Source organism: Lynx canadensis, chromosome B4 (assembly GCF_007474595.2).
Source record: "Lynx canadensis isolate LIC74 chromosome B4, mLynCan4.pri.v2, whole genome shotgun sequence".
In the NCBI taxonomy this organism is placed as follows: Eukaryota; Metazoa; Chordata; class Mammalia; order Carnivora; family Felidae; genus Lynx; species Lynx canadensis.
In genome coordinates, this window is record NC_044309.1 from 48,459,020 (window position 1) to 48,479,667 (window position 20,648).

General features: G+C 39.0%; 1 protein-coding gene and 1 long non-coding RNA gene across 3 annotated transcripts in view; one reads left to right on the forward strand and one right to left on the reverse strand.

Moving 5' to 3' along the window:
* The window catches only part of RERG (RAS like estrogen regulated growth inhibitor), a 117,488-nt gene extending 116,031 nt beyond the window's left edge, over nt 1-1,457 (reverse strand). The window contains exon 1 of the mRNA XM_030322334.2: nt 1,242-1,457. The gene's annotated coding sequence lies outside the window, so the exon portion shown is untranslated. The remainder of the gene's footprint in view (nt 1-1,241) is intronic.
* Nucleotides 1,458-1,554: 97 nt separating this feature from the next.
* LOC115518452 lies at nt 1,555-20,415 on the forward strand. Of its 2 annotated transcripts, XR_003970269.1 has the most exons (4): nt 1,555-1,774; nt 18,820-18,999; nt 19,104-19,210; nt 19,559-20,415. It is a non-coding gene; the product is annotated as an uncharacterized LOC115518452 (long non-coding RNA). The 2 variants fall into 2 exon arrangements; XR_003970268.1 differs by lacking the exon at nt 19,559-20,415 and having other exon boundaries at nt 19,104-19,482.
* Nucleotides 20,416-20,648: the final 233 nt, after the last annotated feature.

Sequence of the window (20,648 nt, forward strand, 5' to 3'; positions counted from 1 at the left end):
TATCAACCTATTATTTAGGAAGATCACTTAAAGACGATGCAAACTGACATGTATGTTTCAACATTTTGGTTTTCACATAAAAATGTGAAAAGTTACATTTGACAAAAATATAAAACAAAGACAAATGTGTAAATTGGTGTATTAAGTGATCTTTTGCCAACTTCTGATGTTCAAAATAATTTATAATTCCAGACCTTCCATGACATGGACCTAAAAATGTTTGTCTTAATGTTGTTGTATAGAAATATACTGGCAGGGTCTAGAAGTTGCCATTTCCTTTTTATGTGGACAGTGCTTTACTAGGACAAAAGAACTTCTGAGTTTCTATCACTCCTAAAGCTAAAATGACACCTAGATATTTAGGACACTAAAGGTAGAGTGATTTTCCCCCTAAACATAAAGGAACTAAAAGAAGGCTTAGAAAGAAGAAAAAGAAGCTAGCCTCCAAATCCTATGCTATTATTAATACATTTGTTGATCATTCCACAATTATGCTAAGCACATACAAACAAAAGTGGCCACCTTCCAGGAGCTTCCAGTCTGTCAAACCTGTGACATTTAGGTCACCAATAACCTGGTTTTATTTATTTCAAGAAAGGTTTCATTAATAATAAATCATTCCCAAGACTATTATTATCAAGGTCCTTGCCTTCTACTTCCTCTTTGGGGATGGGGTGGGGTAGGGGGAACCAAGCATCTTTATAAGGTAATAGTTTTTCTAACTTCTGTATCTATCATCAAAATAAAGCACAGCTGTTTAGGCAAGCGGACTCTGGTCTTAGGAATGAGATCCTCTTCTTTAGCTCTGAAATCAAGTTTTCCTTCTCCCGTTACCAGGAATTCTCCCTCATCTTGCAACGCAGCACCCACAGCGACGAGGATAATTGTGCAAGACCCCCCCCCCCCCCAACCTCGGGTATAGCTTTGCTCCAGAGCAACAGGTATCCGAGAACGATCAACAAGCCCATGGGGACTGCAGGTCACTTGCTCTCAACCTGGAGAGCAAATGCAGCCTAAATGAAAAGGGCATTCTCGGTCTCAGCTCGGAGGGCGCTGTCAAGCTCTGGGCGCCGGCGCTCACATCTCCCCTCTCAGCGAACCCCAAAGCCGCCCCGGGAAGACCCGACGACCAGGACGACGGATCCAGAGGCCACGCGTCCTTGGGGGGCGGGGGCGGGAGTCCCAGGGGTGTGCAGGAAGTCGTTCCGTAAGAGCCACCTGGGCACGTGCGTGACACTCACCTGTTCACACTCTCCAGGCCCGGGAGAGCCGCGGTCCCCTGCAAGTTCGGAATCGGTCCCCGCGAAGCCCTCCCACGCTGCGCAGCCCAGCCTGGGGCTCGCGTTTCCGCGGCTGCGATCGCCAGTGGGATCGCTGCGGCGGCGACTGCAAGTGCTGACGGGCCGGTGGGGGTCTCTGCGCTCGCGCTCGCGCTCGCCCAGACTAGCGGCCGAGGGACTGCGGCAGGACGCGAGCTCAGACCGGCCGGGGCCGCCGCTCTGCCGCCAGGATGCTGCAGTGCGGCGCGTCGGCGCCCCCTACTGGGGCCCTGGACCGGTACCTCCCGCGACGCCGCCTCCCAGCCCAGAGGAGACACATCCGCCTTCTGCGTGCTGCATCCCAGGCTGGCTTCCCTTTCCCGGGGTCCTTCCCGGCCTCTAGGTTCTCGAAGAAGAAGGACCTCTCCTGTAGGTTACAACTTTGCGTGTGAAAGCATCGCTACGTGGTGTTTTCCATTCCTTACTTCAAATGGTGCTCACAACATCCCTCTGAGGTATGTTTAATTATCCCCATGTTACCCAGCAGGAAATTGAAAGAGGATAAATAACTTGTCCGAGGCTAATAAATGGCTGGAATGAAAACCAGGCCGGATTGGAAGCTAAGAGATGCTAGGAGCGATATTGAAATTTATAGTTATATATTTGACAAAGTGCCAAAAGCTTTACATTCTCCTTACATGATCAGCATTTACAGGGGTTGAATAGAAGTCATACTTCATCTTCCTCAAAACCTAACAAAGATGATTAATATTGGTGCTGTGCTAGGCCCGCTTTTCTCTCGTCTCATTTGATATTTATACCCTCCCTTGAGGTAAGCACTAGTATTATAATTGTTAGCCTTTCACAGATGAGTAGGTGGGTTTCAGAGAGGTTAAATGATTGCCCAAAGGCTATGAATCTTCTGATCAAAGGAGCAGGAAACACCTAGGCTAGTATTTCTATCCTTCAAGTTCTGGGTGTTCTTACTAAAAGACCAGGTGGCCTCCAGAAAACCACTGCAATATAGAGCAGACAGGGACCTACCACTAAGTGAACAATCTTCAGTGTGTCCTTGATGGAAGAGGTGTAACCATGGAGGCAGTTTCTGGGGCCAGTGCTGACCTGGAAAGCCACTGCACAGAGAGTCAGGGGCCAGACTGAATGAAGAAGCTAGATCCGTGGCGGAGGGAGGAATTGCCAAGCTGCTCAGGTGCTCTCCTGCTTTTTCTTTGAGGAAGCTCACGTGTTGTATCCTCTGTGACTTTCCTGACCACCAGTCTATTTCCTCCTCACAACACACACCTTGATAGGATGAGCCTTGTAGCCTTATCTGTCATCATGTTTGCATTGTACTCATTTGCATTTCTCAGTCTTCTCCATCAAACCTGAACTTCCTGGATGGTGGGATATATTGTAGGTATGTCTTCATTTCCAGCCTCTACCACTGTGCCTGGCACATCGTGAATATTCAAAAGACAAGTTGTTGAATGAATGAGAAGAAAGAACAAGTTGTGACCAGATATGTTTGATTTTTTTCTTACATACTGAATTTGGAACAGTATAGGCAGTAAGAAGTTGAATATATATGGGTGTGAAGTTTAGGAAAGAGGCCTGGGAAAGAGATTTCATTATCTCAGCATACAGGAAGTCTGGGATGGGCAAAGAATTGTCCAGGTAGATTATATGGAATGTTACAGAAAACCAATTACGTGGGATTTCATGGCATTTGTGTTCAGGTCCAACATGTTACCTTCTTCCCCTCTCAAATCCTGTATTCCTGAATATTCTCTATATATATATGATATCTCCTATTTATACAGACTTAAGTGGACATTTCCACTTTGCCAATCTTACCTGATTGGAGTTATGGAAAAGACCCCAAGCCAGACCTTTTTTGAAGCAGTTCCTTGGGATCTTGTTTATGGAACCTGTTTCCCTCCATTTTCCCACTTAGGCCAGCACACCTCTATCAACTAGGGAAGCATCTGTATCCATATTTCCAGTTCTTAATGTAATATATATACCAAGAGAGATGAAGTAGGTATACTGGAGCGTGACCCTATTGTGCTGTATCTTCTGTAGGTATCCTGTATTGACTGGGAGTGTTTCCTTTGTCTCAAAAACAGCAGAAAGGAACCACTCCCCACCATGCTGCCTGCTTTATGGATGGGTAAAGACAGAGGGGACATGTCACATGTACAGCCTCACCATATTTGTTTGCTGGGCAGAAAGTCCCCTGCGGAGAGGTCTTCTCATATTTAAGTCCCTTAGCCTGGCTTGGGCTTGAGCTAAAACTAGTAAATGAATCGTCAGTATAACCTCAAAACACACCGAATACTGGAATTGTATGTATGTATGTGTGTGTAGATGCTAATCGTGCTCATTGTAAATTAATTAAGCAGTGGAAAAAATACAAAGGAATAGAAAATCACCCCCAAAATCACACCATCCAGAAATAACTGCTGTTTTCATGAGAGGACCATCATTGTTACCATAATAGAACATAGATGAAGCAAGAGATATGTTAAATGGCCTTATAGTTACGCTAAGTTCTTTTATACTATTTTAACAAATAAGTAAATGCTATTTTTAATGTTAAAATACACTTAATTAAGCAGGAGATAAAGAACTTAAAATGAATGATAAAACATGGCTGAACTTTACATGCTTACTCACCTCACAAGATATTTTTTTATCTTAAAGATTCCTCTGAAGTTAAAATTACGACATAAAATGATATCTGAATGCATTGTGTTCAACCATAACTTCATTTATATTTTTTGTTATATGGTTATATATTTATATGGTTTATATTTAGCCTCTTTTTTGTTTTACTCAATATCATTTGGCTTCTTACCATTTCAAAGGAGGAAATTAGCTGTCATATTATGTCTCTCTCTTCTCCTTTTTTCTTCCTATAATTTTACTTCTGTATTATTTTTTTATTGTCAAGATTTATAATATGTACATTGTTCTGTAATTCTAATTCCCAGAGCAGTCTAAACTTAGTTCTATATTTAAATGAGATAGGGTTATTTAATTATTTTACCATAGTTTTTCTATTACATACTTTTTATTTTGATTAATCCCTTCATATCTTCATTAAGTGATGTTTCCAAGAAGGTCTTATAGATGCTGTTCCATATAACTGAGGATACCCATGTCTTCCTTTCCTTGTTTTCAATTTATTTTGTTATTTCCCTACTTTCATGTACTATGATCTTTTCCTCCTTTTCGTCCTGCACAAAATATTTTTGTATTTATTATATTGTTTATTTTTTAAATCAAATATCATATTGTCTGTGATACATAATAAGTGAATTCTATTTGGCTCCTAGACTACCTTATCTGAGACCTTTTTTTGTTTTCTGTATGGAACAGTGGTTTGAAGGCTGAGCATTCCACTTTGTCTACCGTCCTGGGACAAGGACATAAAGCAAAGAAGAGAGGTCATCTGAGTTTCTGTGCAGCCTCTGTTAAAGGTTACACACCCTGCTTTCCTTCTAAGGTTTTATCAAAGACCCTGTACCAAGATTTAGTGCAGGCAGTCAGGATGAGATACCATTCTAAAGAAAAGATTCCCTGGAGCCTGAAATAGCTTGCCTGTTAATTCTTAGCGCCCCCTACTCTCTCTCCTAAGCCATTTCAAGGATAACTACTCAGTGTGTCCCCTCCTCCTGTCAGAAAAGATGAGGGTAGTTGGCTTAGGTCATTTCACTCCAGATTTGGAGATGTTCATTATTGGTGAAAAAGAACACCCAGGATTTGATGATTCACCAATACTGCTTCTGGAGTGAAGGCAGTCTGTATCATGATCTTTTATTTCTTTAGAAGATCCATTTTGAAGTTTTATGGTAAGAAATCATAACCCTTTCCTTGTTTTGTTGCTACTAATGATTTTTTTTTAACTTAAGGAGGTATTTTATTATTGTTATTGTTTACTGAGGTAGATATCAGGCAAGAGTAAGTCTGATTTTGGCCATGATTGGACTTTCCCACTGACTGAGAACAACTATAAAACCTACCCGAAACATACTGTTTAGAAGCATTGGAAAACAACCTGACAGAGGGGAATGCACTTGGGTGTATCCCCACAGTCACCCAAGTTTTCTCCTTGGGGGCATTTTAAGGGCCCTGGTCCATGAAAGTGGGGCCCAGACAGCAGTGAGATCAGAGTTCAGGGCTACTAATGCAGCCAGGTTCAGCAGGTTAAAGTGTTGCAGACGATAGCCACAGAGAGACAACTCCAGATATTTGCACAGAAATGTCTCTAGGACCTTGGTCATTTCCTGGACTGTGTGTTGTCTGATGCGTCTCTTGGAGCCCTAGTAAAAGGGCAGCTGCCTGGGGTCTGAAAGCTAGGTGGGGTTTCAAAGACCTCAGAGTCCTCAGAAGGACACTGAAGTTGAGCCTACTCAGAGTTCAGAGTAATTTCTGAACACCTTGGACTTTCAGCTGAGGACTCAGAAAGATTATATTCTAGGAGTGAAGAACATGCTGTGGGAATAAGGGCAATAGTCTAGGAGTAATGGCAAATCTGACCCTCCCTAGAACAAAGATTAAAATGAAGAGCTGACAGGGACAACCTAATCCACCAGCAAATTAACTGCCTGCCAAAACAAAACTCAACACCATGAAGAAAGATAATGTAATCCAGAGCCTCTGTAAGTATCATCTATAATGTCAAGCATCCTGTATTAGTTTGCTTGGGCTGCCATAACAAAATACCACAGACTGGGTAACTTAAACAACAGAAATTTATTTCTCACAGTTCTGGAAGCTGGAAAATCCAAGATCAAGGTTCTGGCAAAATAGATTTCATTCTGAGGCCGTTCTTCTTGGCTTGGAGGCAGCTGCCATTTTACTGTAAGCTCACATGACCTCTTCTTTGTGCCTGTAGAAAGACAATGAAAAGTCTCTGGTATCTTTTCTTATGAAGATACTAATCTTATCAGGTTAGGGTCCCACCTTTATGACCTCATTTAACTCCAAATACAGTCACATTGAGGGTTAAGGCTTCAACATAACAATTCGGGAGGGTCAGAAACTTCCAGCCCATAACACATACAATAACAACTACTAGGTCAGCAGGAAGAAATTACCAATAATAAAGTGATAAAAGCCAATAGCTATACAATACCAGATGACCTAAAGTGAGTAGGCAAGAACTTCAAAATTTCTAAGATTATTGTGCTAGGAATGATGGACAAAAGTAGACAAAAACATAAAATATTTATCTGTTTCGTCCATTTGTATATTTCAAAAATAAAAAAATAGATGCTATAAAAATGATCCCCCTACAAAAAAACTTTTTGGCTTTATTAATCCTGTCTTCTGATCTTTCCATCTACTGCTAAACCCACTGAATGCATTCTTAATTTCAGGTATTATATTGTGTAGTTCTAAAGTCAAAGATATGCCATTAGAAAATATCCAAAATGAACCACAGAGAAAAAAAACAAAGGGAAAGACCACAACAGAACATGAGAAATGTAAAACATGGTAAAAAGGTCTAACACATATGTAGTTAGAGCTCTAGAAAGAGAAGAAAGAAAGAATGAAATACAAGCAATAGCTGAAGAAATAATGCCTAAAACTTTTGAAATCTGGTGAAAAATAGCAATCTTCCAATTCAAGAGCTCCATGAACCTCACTCAAGATAAAAAGAAAACTATACCTAACCACATCACAGCAACTTACTGAAAACCAAGTTACAGAGAAAATATTAAGGTCAGCCAGGAAGACAAACAAACAAACAAACAAACAAAACAAAACCAAAAAAAAAAAAACAAACATTATTGCAAAGGAAAAAAAAAGAATGAGCAGTAACTTCTTAACATAAACTAACAAAGACATAAGATGATGTAATGACATCTTTAAAGTGCCAAACTAGAATCCTATATTTACTGAAATAAATCACTCTCAGGCAAACAAAATTTGCCAGCAAAACAATGGGAAAAAAAATATTCCAGATGGAAGTATAAAAATTCAAGTAGTTATCAGCAACATTAGATAAGGCAAATATATAAGCAAAAATAAATAAATGAATATTGACCAATAAAATCTACAAGCATTATGATGTCTCGTGGGGTTAAAATAATATCTAGAAGAAAAATATGTGACAATAGCAAACAGATGGGAGAGTATAAGCAAAGTTACACTGCTATAAAGTTCTTCCGTAATTTGAGATATGGCAATATTAGTAATTTATGATATACAACTAATTTTATAATGGATTTTGGAGTTCCGAGGAAAATACTAAAAGAATCCAAAAATATACTAATAGAGAGGATAAAATAAAATTAAAATACTATATTAATAGAAAAGAAGGCAGGAGAAAAGGAATAAAGGAACAAATAGATGGCACAAATGGATAGCAAATAATTAGTAGTAGACTTAAATCCAGCTATCTCAGTAATTATATTAATTGTAAATGTATTATGTACTCTAATTAAATGACAAAATTTGTCAGACTGAATTAAAATGAGGCAAATATATATATATATATATATATATATATATATATTTACAAAAATAAAAAAAACACCTTAATGACATAGGTAGACTGAGACTTAAAAACAAAAGAAAGGAAAATGTGTGCCGTACTTAAATACTACTCAGAGGGCAAGGGCAATTTTCCAACTGAGCTTTATTCCATACCATTACTTACATGAAAGTCAGCCCAAAGCCCATGTTCTCAATCATCACGCTTCACCACTTTTATAATAGTGGTGGGTTCATCTCTCTGAGAAAGATTTCCCCACCATGGTCAATGTGGATTCCCTCCATTCTTCTTTCCTACTGTCAGTTCTCCAGCTGGTGCTATACTGAGCATGACCACAGGAATATTAAGAATGACCATGTTTAGAGAAAAACAAGCTAGGGCTAATGCCCTGTACCTCTTTTGCATAGGATTCTCACCCTGAATCCTCATCCCTGCCGTGATGGACAGGGATGTTGTAACTACATCTCCCTTTATTAGGAAAGAGAGAAGACAGTGAATGCCCATATGAGGCTGTAAAAGCAAGTTTCTAATTCATCAGATTTTTGAACCATAACCCCTGAACTAAATTTAGCTTTCAGGAGTTCATCTCTGTTAACTATTTTTCCAGATCACTGCAGATTAAATTTTCCTAGCAGAATTGGAATTCTTATTGAATTCTTATTGCTTTCACCTTTACAGATATCTGACTGAACAGTAGTGTGAGAGAGGGAGAGAGAGAAAAAGGTAAGGGGTATAAATGAGTGGGCAGGGCATTCACTCTGAATGCAATTTAATTGCTACTACAGTTATATAAGCTGGACTCAAAGAAATTAATACATTCAAATGGAATAGTAAAAAATTTTATTGGAAGTTAATACTGTTCAGTTGATATCAGATGATCTTTACTTCATAAACTGGCAGGAAATTAGAAACATTCGTGGAGTTCTGACGACGTGTGGGACCTGAACTGACATATTAATCATAAAAATCGGCCTACCACAGAGTTAATATGAAAAGTTAAATTTGTTTACATGGGAAGGGAGCCTGGGTGGCTCAGTCAGTTAAGCGTCCCACTGAATCTTGGCTAGGGTCATGGTCTCACAGTGGTGAGATCGAACTCCTCGTTGGGCTCCATTCTGATAGCACAGAGCCTGCTTAGGATTCTTTTTCTTCCTCTCTCTCCACGCCTCCCCCATACTCACTCTCTGTCTCTCTCTCTCAAAATAAATAAACATTTTTTTAAAAATTTGTTTATGTAGGAAAGTCCACATGGTTTTTCACTTTCTAGCGTTGCCTTAATGATACATGAAAACAATTCTGAACTGAAACATTCTTCAAGCCTCACAAACTAGGATGGAATAATCAAACATATGATCGGTGATTAAAAATAACGCTAAAAAACCATATGCACCAGTGTCCTTTTCCTAGCTGCTCTGTCTCCTATATAGGGTTGAAAGAAGACACTATTCTTCAATGAAATGGTAATTTTATGCATCCAATTGATAAGATGGCTGTGGACTGGAATGAGAAAAAGTGAAGTAGGAAAGTGGGTGAATAGGGGTTGAAGGCTTAAGAACATCTCACCAGCTACTAAAAATTCTAAAGCTTAACCACAGTCACCCACTGATTTAGATAAGCAGCTAACTCAGAGAAAACTGTAGAAGTTGAAAAATAGTACAATTTTTGGGTGTTGTATGGAAAACGATTTGACAATAAATTATATTTGATATAAAAAATAAAAATAAATAAAAAGTAGATAAAAAAAGAAAAATAGTACAATTTTTTCACCATCTCTCCATGACTTTTAGCACAGTTCCTGGCACTGAGGGAATTCATTTTTGTTATTGTTGAACAAAATAAGTGAAATAAAAGAAAACATGTATATAATCTCTAAATAATTAATATAAAATAAATACATAGTAATTTCTGATTTAATATGTCAACTGGTTACTTGTCCCTGGCTAAGCATCTCTGAAATTGCAAGTAAGATATGTAACATAAGAATTCATAAAGATGAAAACTCACACTAACACCAAAACCTAAAGCAGCACTTAAAACCAACCACTTTAACAGTTTAGGATATATTCTTCCACTGTGTATGATGTACCCAAACATAAACACAGACATCCCAAAACATACATTTTTAAGAAATGGGGGCGCCTGGGCGCTCAGTCGGTTAAGCGTCCGACTTCAGCACAGGTCACGATCTCGCGATCTCGCGGTCCGTGAGTTCCAGCCCCGCGTCGGGCTCTGGGCTGATGGCTCAGAGCCTGGAGCCTGCTTCCAATTCTGTGTCTCCCTCTCTCTCTGCCCCTCCCCCGTTCATGCTCTGTGTCTCTCTGTCTCAAAAATAAATAAACGTTTAAAAAAATGTTTACATATTGGATTATAATCTACAAATTATTCATTTTCTCACTATAGTTTAGAGATCTTTTCACATCACCACCTATGTCTGTGCCTCGCTGATTTCAACTATGTAAGGGTATTCAGGTACTATTGTACCAAATATAATGTGTACATTTAACCCCATAAAGAATACATCTTAAAGCAAGGAATACTACATATCGTCTTTTAAAAATACAATAAACCGATATACGCTGACATAAAGATATTTCCAAAAAATAAACAAGACACAATATATAAAATATGATATCATTTATGTCAGAAAGCCAGAGAGTATAATTTCTATGTGTATACACACACATATACACACGACTTTATAGGAAACGTATGAAGGATATGAAGCTAACAGATGAAAGCAGGCACCTCTGGGGAGGTATCTAGGGCTGGTGTAGGTAGATAAAGGTGGTGTTAGGCTTGTCTGTAGGGTTTTAGTTTGTTTTATTTGGTTTATCTTATTTTTATTTATTTGTTTATTTATTTTAAGTAGTCTTCACACCCAGCACAGAGCCCAACACAGGGTTTGAACTCATGACCCTGAGTTCGAAAACTGAGCTGAGATCAAGGGTCAGATGCTTAACTGACTGAGCCTCCCAGGTGCCCTCATTTAGTTTATCTTATAATGAAGATATAGGTGTTGTATTAGTTAGAAAATAAAAATTATACTTTCCTTTAAAAATCAAGAAAATATTAACCGAAAATTAGTACATGTATTCTGGACATGGTTGGAAAAGCTTGACAAGGAAAATTGGTTCATCAACGCAAAAATGAGTAAATAGGCGGATTCTGGAGAGTTATATCTCTTCTATGAATGCTGCCAAGAATCTTCATGCACTTTTCTCCAGTGGTTCTGAGTAGTATATTTTAGCCAGCTTGCTCATGAAGGGTGATGATGGGAAAGCATTAACGTAAGCTGAAAGATGCGGTCATTCCTGTCAAACACTGAGACTGGGAAGGCCACAGCTATGCTGCCATAGGTCCAGCTGGTCCCGGCCGTATCAGTGCTACCACGGGCTGAAGTCATATTCAAAAGACTCACATTTAAAGGCCTGCTCCTAGCAAAGTCACCTTTAGGTTGCCTTGTGGAAGGTACCCCCTTTTAAATTTCACACATAGTTAGTCTTTATTCCTTTTTTCTTTTTCTTTTTTTTTTCTTTAGCCAGATGGTAATCTTGGGAGATAATATCGCTGGAGCTTGTTGAAAAGCAAACCCCAAAACTGACAACTTTTTAATAGACACAGAGCTCAGAATTGCAAACACACAAGTAAATCTCTATTTCTAGGTGTTTACCAAAAATGCTAGAAGAAAGCAATTTCCTTTACATTTAAAAAATTTTTTTTTCAACGTTTATTTATTTTTGGGACAGAGAGAGACAGAGCATGAACGGGGGAGGGGCAGAGAGAGAGGGAGACACAGAATCGGAAACAGGCTCCAGGCTCTGAGCCATCAGCCCAGAGCCCGACGCGGGGCTCGAACTCACGGACCGCGAGATCGTGACCTGGCTGAAGTCGGACGCTTAACCGACTGCGCCACCCAGGCGCCCCTCCTTTACATTTTAGTAACTTGAAGATCTGTAATTAAAGTGGGCTTTTAACTAATACAAAAACTGAGCATTCTTTCATTCTGATACAAAGAAGGGATTGTCACATCTTTGAATGGAACAAGAATAATCTAAGATTGGCAGAAGAGCATCAGTAGAGTCTGGGTTATGTAATGAAATAAATCTGGAACCAAGGAGCAGGGAGTGGTTCCCCCAGCTGCCACAAAGGCTTTTATGAGTTCTCTAATGGGGATGAATTGTAATGCCAAGAGAGGATCGTGCAGCAGGAGCAAGCGTGTATAATTATTCCTGAGTTCACAACATAAAGCAATCATTCTCACATTACATATTCTTGTCTTTGTTATAAAGTCTTTTTTTTAATGTTTATTTATTTTTGAGAGAGACAAAGTGCGAGCAGGGGAGGGGCACAGAGAGAGGGGGACGGAGGATCTGAAGCGGGCTCTGTGTTGACAGCAGAGAGAGCCCGATGTGGGGTTTGAACCCACGAACCATGACATCGTGACCTGAGCCGAAGTCGGACCCTTAACTGACTGAGCCATGCAAGTGCCCCATGTCGTAAAGTCTTAAGTTAAAGTTAGCCTCCTCAGAAGTTCTAGACTGGGTAGACCCCACCTTGCCATTTTGTGAAGATTCTGCAAATTAAGTAAGCAGACCTCTTACTATATATGTTTTTAATTTTAACACTTCAAAAAATAGTTGTATCTTGCATCATATAGTCTGATGCCTGAGGACAAACAAGATATTCACAGGCTTTCAAGTGTGCCAATCTTCGCTGGTACAAGAGGAGGGGAATGAATATCTGAAAAAAATTCTTATGGCATGAATCTATTCTTACAGCATTCTATAAGGAGCTACAGAAACATTTGCCTAACATTAACTGATTTGCCACCCCAGCCAGAGGACCTTGGCAAGGATGGAGGTTAGAAAGTCCTGGCAGGACAAGCCAAGGTGGAAATATACAAATGTTAAAGCCTAGGGAGTTGTCAAATGAAAGAGGCATAGATAGGCAGGTTTAATTAAAGTCAAACTATAGAAGCAGGAATTGGGGACCAGGACACAAGCAGAAACAAAAGCTGGTAGGAACTAAATAAATAAATACATCTGTTTTGACAATTGTTTATTTAGGGATTTCCATCTCGTTTCCCTCCGTCTCCCAGATGCCCAAGCCCGGCTCGCTCTCCACTGCAGTGATACCGTGAGCCCTGTTCTCCAGTGGAAAATGTGCATCACTCAGCTCCATCTGTCCTCCTTCCCTCACTGTTTACCTCTATCAAGTGTACCTGTCTGATTGATGTCTGGTGCTCTTAGATTCTGGCTGGGAGACAGAAGCAGTTTGATCAATGAATTCCTGCCAGGTGTTAATTGGGGCAATAGCATCATGAAAAAGGTCAAGAGCAGCCTAGGTTGGAATAGAGGCTTTGCCATTTGACGATAGCTATGTGCCTGGGCAGTAGGTAGTCATACCTGTAAAATGAGGACAATAATGCTTGTTTTAGAAGGTTCTTGTGAGGACTGCATTGGATAAGTTACGACATGAGCTATGAGATGGTGACAGTATTCAATTTCTTTTTGGAGGGGCAGAAACCAGAGCTAGAATTTCAAGTGGTTAATAAAGTTTTCTGTTTTTAGAGATGGAGACACCAGTGGGGCTGATGCCTTCTGTTCTAGGATGAACTGCATATAAGAGTCCTTTTGAATTATGTTGATAGTAACCAGGGCATTGTTTTAAGGAAAAAATATCAAGAGAGGAGTTTGTTTATTTGTTTATGTGTTGTGAGTTTATTTGTTTCTGCCAGTCATGAGCCTGAGCTTTAGCTACTCCTTAGGGAACATAAAGAATCATCCCCCCCCCCACCGCCCCCTCACAGATCTCTTTGCATCCATGAATTTAAAATAGAGGCAAATGGGGTCTTTAGAGAATGTCCTGATGAACTAGACCTCATTCTTTTTATTTTTAAAGTTTATTTATTTATTTTGAGAAAGAAAGAATGCAGGAGGGACAAAGAGAGAGGGAGAGAGAGAAAATCTCAAGCAGGCTCTACACTGTAAGCATAGAGCCTGATGTGAGGCTCAAACCCATGAACCATGAGATGATGACATGAGCCGAAATCGAGTCTGACAGTTAACCGACTGAGCCACCCACGTGCCCCTAGACCTCATTCTTTTTGAAGTTGAAAGTTATTGAGCCTGACTGATGGGTCTCTGAGGTCTCACAGAGGCTACCAGCTTCAAAGGTAAAGAAGGATCACCAGGCTCTTGAGTTAAAACACTGTAAAGAACAAGAAAGTCTGGACTGACTGCCTGAACTCAAAACCGGTGCCTCACCTGTGAGATGAGGCAGCTGCTTTGAGGCACAGTGTGGAACTGGGCAAGAAGTAAACTCTCAAATGATGAGATCACGGTTCCCAATCTTGGGAAGCTGTCAGCAGACTGGTGAGACAGTGGAATTAGGCGGGGATTGATGGAGTTGGCTTCATAGTATCTAATATTCCATGAACAGATTTTGAATATAAACTGGAAGCCATTTATGGTCACTTAGCTATTAAAGGACCCTAGGGCAATTGAGAATATTTCCCAAACCAGGTTCCTCTAGGAAAGAATAGAGCAGTAGTCTCAGTTTAGTTTGGTGATTTGTATATGACTTTGAACATTTGTGTCAGGTATTTGGTGCAAGCAATAGAAGTTGGATAATACCCAAAAGGCAGACAATAAGGTTGAGGTGTTATCAAAGGGACTCTAGTTATCTGCTTAGGAAGAGGTCTTACAGGCTTGCATTACCTTCTGACTTATAATAAACTGTGGTCTGGTTTACTGATACGGGCTCTCAGAATTGATTGACTTCATCTGACTTGAGTTATTCAAACTCAGCAAGAGATTAAAGTATATAATCAGGTGACTAATTAAATTTTAACAGTGTGCATCAATTTTTTGTGAATGGAAACTCCGTGTTCCCCACACCCTGTTTCCTGTATGTCTGGAAAGTACAATAATATTCATAGGACTGTAAATAATATAAAATTGGCACAAAAGAAAATTTCATCTGGAGTAGACCATGGAAAATTGTATTCCTTCTTTTATAATTTTTAGTTACATTTTATATTATTTTATTATTAAATTGTAGAAAAGGTACCAGTTGTGCATGTGCAATGGGAAGAATTTCTCAATATATTTGAAATCCACCATACACGGGGCACTTGGGTGGCTTAGTCGGTTGGGTCTCTGACTCTTGATTTCAGCTCAGATCATGATCCCAGGTTCATGGGATGGAGTTCTGCATCAGAGCATGGAGCCTGCTTGGGATGCTCTCTCTCTCTCTCTCTCTCTCTCTCTCTCTCCCTCTCTCTCTGCCTGTCTCCCCACTTGCTCTCTCTCTCCCTCTAAAATAAATTTTAAAAAATTAAAAAGAAACCCACCATACACACAGAAAAAGGGACCCAGCTTCTGTTTTCCTCTCCTTTACTCTTTTGTTCTCTTTTTCTAGAGAGGATACAATTAATTTAATTAGGCAGTTTGGTAGTAAATTATCAAATTCCAAACCCTGTTTGGAGTTAAAATACTTTTGAAAATCCACCCCTCACTCAATTATAGAAAATCTGTTGATTTCTTCTCATAGCCATTAACTTACTAGTATGGATTTCACTTGTTTAACTACTAGAGGGAAAAATTATTTTCCTTATTCCCAAATTTTCCATGGGACATCTTGGTGGCACTTGCAGACAGAGGAGGCTTGTTGTGGTCACTCCATGACATAAAGGCTGGATACTTACTTTAGAATTGTTCTTTTTCTGTGGCATGTTTCACTAAACATACCTATATTATGGGGTATAATCATTAAATGTCTAGAGAATCATTTAATGTCTATAGATTCATTAAATGTCTAATTAATCTATAGACAGTATAGATTTCTATATCCTACAAATAAGCTCAGAATTTAGAGTGCCCATCCTTCTCCCCTGTGCTAAAGATCAGGGATGCTGGTGCCCCTGGCCTCAGTCCAGAGCCTACCTTGCTGCCTCCTGCTGTCACATAACTATGATTCTGAATCTTCAGCTTTCAAGAAACGCTTTTGAGAATTTGGCTGTCATCATTCTCCTTTACCTAGAAGCAGTCTATAAGGAATGACTTTCCATCTTAGGAGACTAGAGTATTCCTTTCCACAAAGTTTTCACTGCTATCATGAGGGAGGTTTTCCACTGTCCCTTCCACTGTTACAGTGAAGGGAGGCTTTCGCCCGTGTGAAATTCTCCAGCCACCTTGGGGAGATAAGAATCTGAGATTTGGGTGCCTCCTGAGAGATATTGTCCATTACTGATCTAAGCCCTCACTTTATAGTGAAGTAACCTTCACTTTAGAGCTACTTATTAAGTAATGGACGTATCCTCAAGCCCATCCTATAGGGATTAAAACCATCATTTGATGCCTTCCAAGCTTTTGCTTTTAATATATTATGACAACATACTTACATTATTTTTGGCTCAGGGAATAGTTTATTTGTGAGTTAATTGCAAGGATTTGTTAACAACAAGAGTGGAATATGGAACTATTTAAATTTGAATTTTCATCCCTGCATTAGATAAACACCGTAAAGTTTTTAAGAGTGGTTTGTTTCCACATGTTGATATAAAACAGCAGGCTTAAAATCTGAAATACAAGATAACAATCAGCTTAAAATAATTGCCTGCTTCTTTTAACCATGGATACTCTCTTGCTCCACAAGCAAGAAAAAGCTTAGGATAGATGAACTGATACACAGTAAATTAGAATCTTTAAATTAATATATGCAACCTAACCAGGAGGCATATATGCATTACTCTCATTTTAAAGATACAGGGGAAAAAAATAAGTGATTTGCCTCTTGTGGCCAGCAAGTCAGAGCAACCAGCCAGGAGAGGAGTTCCTATAAAGTTGTCACTGAGACACATTGCTCTTATTAGAATGCAATAGGCTTCCAGGTGATTAACATCCTCAGACTGTAACAACTAGATCATCACCTTCATATTGCCCACATGCACAAAAACAATAATCTCTAACATTCAGATAGCCCTTTTATGATGTTTTCATTTCTCCCACTCTACCATTAGCTTCCTTTTAGAGATAAGCAAAGGGACGCACAAAGAGTACCTTGTCCAAATTTACGAAGTTAGTAATTATTAGATAATACTTAGTTATATATATATATATATATATATATATATATATATATATATATTTAAAATGGAATATGAATTTTTTTTTATAAAATATGTTTGGTCACTTAACCTTTTCCTTCTGGGTTATCTATATCATTTATTTATTTCACAAACATTGAGGCTCTAATATCCCCAAGGTACTGTGCTGGATTCTGAGGATATGTTAGGGAATAATACAGACACAGTTCATTTCCTATAGAATTTATAATATGCTGGGGAAAGGCAGCTGTTAAATAAGTTTTGATTCTTATGAAACACTTTCAAGGAGTTTTATTCACACTTGCGCCCACATTATTCACAGATACAGTATGTATCTTTCCACTTGCTTGTTGTGTTCTACAACATACTGGTAGACTCAGATACACTGGGCATTAATTGGGTGTTAACTTCTCTGAAAAAAAGAAGACTCATCAATTGCACGTAAAGAGGGCCGGTGGTGGTCAAGGGGCAGGGTTTGAAAGCAATATTCCAGAGGTTCAGTGAAATGGGTAGGTTCTGAGGCTGAATTCCTATGCAAGGCCTAGAGGAGTGAACTTGAGCAAGAATATCAAAGATTCTTGGGAACTACCCAAGGCTGGAAAGGGAGGAGGAGTACACTGGGACCAAATTCAGCAAATGCAGGGGCAGGTCTCTATGTTATATTCAGTAGAGGAGGGTGAGAGGCGGCCAAGGCAGCATCAGAAGCAAAGGCCATAGTGAATCTCAAAAGGACAGCTGTGGCCCAGAAAGTGAGCTGGCTTGCAGATGCTGCCATTAATGGGGCTCCAGACTTCCCTAGAGAACCTGCTCTGGGGCTATTTTTCTAGTCCAAGAGAAAAGAGTATTTCCTGATAGTGGCCATCTCTTGATGCAACTAGGAGTCAAATGAGATACTCTTGTAATTCCAACGAATTTAGAAGGGGGAGAAGCAATCTTGTTTGTTCTTCCTAGAAGAAAAATCCTCTCCTCAGTAAATATTCACTTTTGTTGAATAAATATTTTATTAATATGATTGGAGAAGATCCAAGACTCCCAAAAGACAAGTTGGGTAACAATGGCGTGTTGATAAGCTGCTTTTTAAGGAGAGTGGGGGATATGGGTAAAATGGGTGAAAGTGGTCAAAAGATACAAACTTCCGGTTATAAAATAAGTCCTGGGGATGTAATGCATAGCATGGTGACTATGGTTAATAATACATGCATTGTATACTTGAAATTGCTAGCAGAATAGATCCTAAAAGTTCTTATCACAAGAAATGTGATGGTGATGAATGTTAACTCAACTTATCATGGTGATCATTTTGCACTATATACAAATATCGAATCATTATGTTGTATTCCTGAAACTAATATAATGTTATATGTCAATTATATTTCAACCTAAAAAAAAAAAAAAAGGAGGGTGGGTCCATTTACCCTGAATAGTTCTTTAAGTGAGATCATTTAAGTTTTGGGTAAAATCTGAATATGTTGGGACAGTAGAAAATAATTTAGAAATGTATGGGGGAAACATCAAAAAGTGAAGACACTTATTGGCTGATAGCTAACATATCACTCTTGTAGGAAAAAAATGTAACGATGATCATTGTTTGCTATGAGGTATATAAGTAAATTTGCTCTTTTATTAAAAATTAAAAATTAAAAATTTCATTGCTCTTTAATGCTACTCTGATGTGCATTTGACTTTGGAGTGCATGACCAAGTACCGAGTGTTCATTAGAGCTGGTACAGAAAAAACTATGGGCTATACCTATGGAAAGCCGTATATGGGTGACAATATTAATAATAACAGATGCCACTTAGATGCTACTATGCCTAATGCTTTCTTTATGTTACCTTGTTCAATTTAATCTTTACCCCGACTCTTCGATTTAGTGTACAGCTATGGTTTTAATTGCCTTGGCCTTTAATTAACACCTATCACTACTTCTTCTCATCTTCCATTAGCAAAACTTAGTTACGTGGTAACACCAGATGTAAAGGAGCTGGGAAATGCAATGCCTCCTGGACAGCCTCTTTCCAGTAATAACCTTGCTCTTTGAAAATGAGAGCACACGTTTGATAGCCAGACGACCATACCAGCCATATCAACTAGATACGTAGTATCCCCTCATGTAGTGGAGAAAGGTGAGTCTTTTCCTCAATGCCACACAAACAGAAGTGGAAGATCTTGCTCCATGCCAGATATTTTTGTAGACGTTTAATGCGTTTGTTTTTCATTTAAATTTAAGGCAAAGATTCTTCAAGTGAAATGAGTTCGATGAAGCAAAATTAAGATGGCTGCCCAACTACTAGAATTAAGACAACAGAAAACCGTTAAAAGGAAGAAACTTTTTAGGTAAGGGCCAGGAATGAACTCCAAGGTACGTTGTTACATGAAGAAGAAACAGTAGGTGAATATGATACAATTTGTACTTAAAAAAAAAATTCTCTTCCAACCATGCATGAGTTCTCATACATCCATCCATCGTCTGTCTCTGGAAGGAAGATACTTGGTGCAGTGGTTTCCTCTGGGGAAAGGAACTGAGGCTTGGAGAGATATTTACCTTTCATTATGTACTCATTTATGCCTTTTTAATATTTTATTATGTTCAAGTAATTCTTGTAAAAATTCTAAATTTAAGTAAAACCACAAAAAGTATCAGGAGATAACATAACCTTTTGAGAATTGCTGTTCTTTTGACAGATTGGAGAAAACTCCTTAGTGCTGACCTTCCTCCCACACTCTTGGCAACCATCAGTAGCCTGCAAGTCTATCATTCCTGACTCCTTTGGACTTGAAACTGTAGTGACTCCTGGCAACCTTAGGGAACATTGCCCCTGGTCCCGTTGCTAATAAACAATTCTTTGACATGGTTCTGCTTCCCCATTTCCTGGAAATTGAGCCATCCAGGTTGACTAAGCACCAACCAAACCCTCTCAAATTTACCACTTGTGCCTGGATCTACCCTCCCGAGCCTGAAAGTCTAGCCAAACTTTCTGGATGACTGGTCCTGGTGCAGCACGCATGGAGAAAATCTGCAGAAGTCAGCCAAGATGTATGGTTGGTAAAGGAGTGAGTTGAGAACAAAGAGTAGTGAAATTTCAAATGTGTATGTCTACAATGAAGGATTTTAAAGAAACAAAGAATTTTTTTTCTAATTCATGTTTATTGGAACAAATTATTAGTAATTTTTATGCCAGCTATCTAGTTAGATCAAGCTCTATTGTGACCAGAACTGATTTTCACAAACATGAAAGCAGGTGCAAACAACTTAAAAATAGCCTTGAATGGCAATGATAACTGTTCTATGTGATCAAGAAAGCATATCTTTGTGCCAGAAAGCCCCTTTCCTACTTGGCAAGGTCCTAAATACCACTGCTCACGAAAAGAGTTGATGCATTAGTTGGAATTTCTAGGATTCCAATGTTTAAAATTGTTTACTAGTGTTTAGAAAATGCTAAAAATTATCTTTCAGTTCAAGATGGCTTCACAGACAATAATTGTTGTTCTGGTGATACATGAAATGTTCAAGGGCGCGTGGGTGGCTCAGTTGGTTAAGAGTCCAACTTTTCATTTCAGCTTAGGTCATGGTCTCACAGGTCATGAGTTTGAGCCTGTGTCAAGCTTTGTGCTGACAGAGAGGAGACTGCTTGAGATTCTCTCCCTCTTTCTGTCTCTGCCCCTCTCTGCCTCTTTCAAAAAATAAGTAAATAAACATTTTTTTTAATGCTGGTTAAATACTTTAGGCTTACTTTTGAGTCTCTTTTCCTTTTTTTTTTTTTCAGGGAGAGAA